Genomic DNA, 4781 nt, shown 5'->3' on the forward strand with positions numbered 1-4781 from the left:
CCACCATTAATTGGGTGACTCATTCCCAACAGGAAGTCGAACTGTTAAGAGACGTCGTCGTGATGGTGACCAAACTACTGGTGCAAAAGCGGCATCTCAGCCGACCGCTAGTCAGGAGTCAATCTCCAATGGTCCTGCCAAGAGAACTAGAGGAAAAAAGAAGAATGCTGTCTGCTGCTTTGATGCGCCTTAACTGATTTTTGCTGATCATTTATTGTATCAACTAGTCTCTTCCCCCATTTGTTAGCGTAGGTAGAACTTATCTGATCTGATTCCGTCTTCGCGATCATTTTCGTTTACTGCTACTTGTTATAACTGTGTTGCTGCTACAATTTGGTTCCAAATACTTTCGACCACCCTATAGCTTTGATCAACCTCTTTGGAACTCGATTAGTCACATCGTAACAACCATTTCATGGTATTTTGATATCTTTTAAAACGATGCCTTGCGTACTTGGTTGATGTGAACTTCTGTGTTTTTGCGTCTGCATAATTGTGGAACCATTTTGACCTAAACACTTATATGTGCTTTACTTTTGGAATTTTGGACAATCTTTTCAAATATGTGTATGCTCACTGCGAATCCCATGGGACATTATTTGTTGCATTAGTCGATGATGTGTTAAGAGGCTATCTATTTAACCATTTCGATTTAGGAGACTGATTGTTCCTTTAACATGTTACAAATTAGGAAACTGGTTACTCTCTTAACAGATTACAAATTAGAGACTGATTGCTCCTATAGCAGATTACGAATTAGAAGACTGGCTGTTTTCTTAACAGATTTCAAATTGATAGATAATCAAGATGGAATGGAATGTATGAGTTGTATTGAATAAAAGGAGTCTGTACAGAAATGGAGGAATCCAGTCACTCAGTTATAAAATTTGTATATGCAGTTCAAAGGACAACTTGTTTTATTAGAGAATAACAATTTTACATTGATGGCAACTGCTTAATATGAATGCTTGTAACCCAATGGTAGCTGAAAAACAAATTATACAGATAATTTCTACAAATCTAGCTTGATAGTAAAAGACAGGGAAAGAGAATCAAAACTCACTCCTCACATTGGAAAGACTAAAGAGTTCAGACTGATTATACAACAAAAATCCCTAGCAAAGTTAATGCAGTGACTCTTTCAAGATTAAATTCAAAATGTGGCCTATCAATCCTTATCTTTAGTCCTAAGAAAGAGAAAAATACGATGATGTTGTTACTTGATGGTGAACTAAGTTGGAGTTGAGTCATTCTCCTTAGTAGCGGCTGCAGATATCTCTTCTTGATGCTTCTTTTTCCAATACTCATCAAGTGGGGGTCCAAATATTGCCTTCCCAGAAACAACACCAATACTGCATAGACATACAAAATCTAGCTACATAACTAACTAGACCAAACTAATTCAAAACTCTTCAAACAGATTTTAATTTGATTGTTCTGGGAGCTAATATCCCTACAAATGTTGTGCTTATAAGTTTTAGTAATCCTAATTTGATTTATATTACAGATGAAGTCACCAAAGGCCAAGATGAACAAGATCAACATATTAAACAGAGCAATTAAATTGGGGCATGTATTTGTAGAGCTAAATTGGATACGCGTAGGGAGAGAAAAGAAAAACTTACATGACTGCACCAATTACCATAGGGAAGGAAAGAAACCTGCTTCGCCGGAACATTGTTAAAAATCAAAATATGTTCGCATGCGATGTCTGTCTCAAATCTGAAGCAGGCAGGGCAACAAAATGGAGATGGTAAGGAACACAAGGTCCATCGGTCTCAACCCACATAGTCATTGGGGGTGTTTCACCCTGCACCTCCAACCCCTTCATCCTACACCTCCAAAATTTTCTAAAATGCCCAAATTATCCTATAATTAAGAAACTTTTAATATTTAAAAAAATGCTTAATACCCTATTTTGTCCCCAGTTTCGCTCGAAAATGTCAAATTAGTCCATCCTTTAAAAAATGCTTCAATTACTTCCTCACTTAATAAAATTTGCATCAATGAAATCCCTTCCGTTAAATCCGTACAAACAGCGTTAATTATTTTTCTCTTTCTTCTACTTCCTCAATTAACGCTGTTTGTACGGATTTAACGGAATGTATTTCATTGATGCAAATTTTATTAAGTGAGGACGTAATTGACGCAGTTTTTAAAGGAGAGACTAATTTGACATTTTCGAGCGAAACTGGTATTAAGCCTTAAAAAAACAAAAAATAAAATGCTCAAAGATTTTTTTTCTTACCAGTATGCACAGATATTCTTCCTTCATACTTCCTTGTTGCATTTTAATACTATTTGTATCTCATTTTTCTTCTTTTGAATTTTTCTCATCCTCTCTTCATTCTTTCACTACATCTCATTATTAAAAATTTTCATATCAATTTTAAATACCAAAATTTTTTAATAAATAAAAGAAAAATTAATAATTTATTTTATACAAAAAATTCAACAAAAAAAACTAATACAATAAATTAACATTTATAATTAAATTATAAAATCATAAACTAATAGTATAAATTATACATTTATAAATAATATAATCAACTTACAAATAATTTAAATACCTCTAAATGTTATTTTTTATATTATAAAAATTAAACATTTAAAATACATTGTTTATATTAACAAAATTTAATAATTATAAAAATTAAGTTAACTGATTTTATTTATATTTTTTATAAAAGAATTCTATTGTTAAATAATATTAATAAAGAAGCATGCAACAAACCTAAAGCAATGTAAAAAAACTTAATAATGCATAATATTAATAAAGCAGCATGCAGTAAGGAAAAAACATGTAAAAGAAAAGCTTAACAAAGCATCATGCAGCAAACGGAAAACAAGTAGAAAAAATGTAAAGAAAATAACAAATATATACAAATCGGATCTGCATATCCGATACTTCATTCATCGAATATTGGGGATCGACGAGTACTTTCTCGGATTATCCGATAAATATTTTCATTTCTATAATATTTATATTAAATTTAAAAAAATTACTTTTTAACCATTAAAAATAATTTATTTAAATTATAAATATAAATATTGATACACAAATTTAAATATAATTATAAATTAGTAAAATAATTAAATAAGTATACAGAATTAAACTTTAAAGAAACAAAAAATTAGACCTCCATATCCGATTGTTATTTTATTAGATATCAACATCCGATGATTTTCATATCCGATACTCGAATTTTATTTCTTTAAAAATATTTTTATTAAATCTAATAAATTTATAAATGTTATTTTTAATAATTAAAAAATTTTCTAATTAAATTATAAATTCATGCAAATTGATACGTAAATTTAAAAAGGGTTAAATATGTTTTTAGTCCCTATATTATCACGCGATTTTGGTTTTAGTCCCTCTTTCAAATTAAGGTACATTTTACTCATTCTCCTTAAGAAAACTTTGATTTTAGTCCTCCAAAATTAACACCGTTAAAAACCAGCTGACGTGGCTAACTGTAGATTGACATGATTTTCTTTTCTTGCGCTGAGTCAGTGTTTCTCACCTTTTCTCCCTCTCTCTCTCTCCCTCGTCTCTTCCTTCCATCTTCTACCCAACCTCCCCACCCTCTGCAAAAAGGTCATTGACGCTGTAACGGTTGTTGAGAGCTATCAGGATATTGAATTCCAGAAACACCATGCTACACTTGAATGGGTACTGACTCCTAGATGATGAAACACATGGAATAATTTCAGATACCAACATAATGCACTTTAATGATCTGTGTAAAATTGGCATTAAGAACCTAAGACCGTGAATAAAGTAAAATGTCTAGTAACCTGTGCTTCAACTACGAGCAACAATTAAACCACCACCACTCAAATGAATGTGCACGTCATTAGTTCTTAAAATGACAAGGTAAAATTATCACCTCATAACATAATGCTTCCACAACAAAAACCTTGCACGCAATTCAGTTTCAAATAGTTCATTCCTATATGGATGGATGGGATTGGGATACCAAACTAACATGCTGAACACAAAGACAGACTAACCCGTGACATTTTCATGAAGCTCAAAGGTTGATGGAGCAACGATAGAGCTTCAGCTGATGTTCTCTCCAAAGGTATCTCTTACATTTAATAGTAATTTAGAAAAGCATATGGGGATAACATATCAAAGGTGTGGAAACGAGCATGTTTATATGTTTCTAGCTTTTGATAGAAATAATATTCTATTAATAGGAAATGTTAATTTTAAGAAATTTATTCCGATAAATGTATTTAGTTGGTAGATAATAATTTTAAAAACAGTGTTTAATTTAAAAATTAAAGAATTAAAAACAGTGAAATAATGAAGCAGGGAAGAATACTGCTTTATTTTCAACCAGGTAATATTTTTACCATTTATTTCTTAATTATTTCTGTTCCATTTATTGTGTTTTTTCTTATGTACAAAACAGATACAGGAGTCTGTTGTAGTTAGATATGGATCTGAATATGGATAGGGTTGAAATGTAGGATTTATGTGTATATGCATTCATGAAGCAGACATGGTAATTAAACCTTTTCATTAAGAACAAACATGAGATTGTGACTTTTCAAGGTTTCTTCAACCCATGAGAGTGAGAATTGGAATGGGTTTGGATGAATGAGAGAGAAAGAGAAGTTGAAGAGAGAGAGAGGTGATAGTGTAAAAGACTAACTCAATGGAAGGAGACGAGGGAGAGGGAGAGAGAAAAGCTGAGAAAGACTGACTCAATGTCAGAAAAAAAAATCGTACAATTTCACCGTTAGCCACCTCGACCTTTTTTTTAACA

The 4781-nt window shown here is 31.6% G+C and overlaps 1 long non-coding RNA gene across 1 annotated transcript; it reads right to left on the reverse strand.

Moving 5' to 3' along the window:
- Positions 1 to 894: 894 nt before the first annotated feature.
- LOC148206803 (uncharacterized) lies at positions 895 to 1827 on the reverse strand. The gene is made up of 2 exons (XR_015786492.1): positions 1626 to 1827; positions 895 to 1352 (listed from the first exon to the last, which is right to left on the reverse strand). It is a non-coding gene; the product is annotated as an uncharacterized LOC148206803 (long non-coding RNA).
- Positions 1828 to 4781: the final 2954 nt, after the last annotated feature.

Source organism: Vigna umbellata, chromosome 1 (genome assembly GCF_029865625.1).
Source record: "Vigna umbellata cultivar VRB3 chromosome 1, Vumbellata_1.0, whole genome shotgun sequence".
NCBI lineage: Eukaryota > Viridiplantae > Streptophyta > Magnoliopsida > Fabales > Fabaceae > Vigna > Vigna umbellata.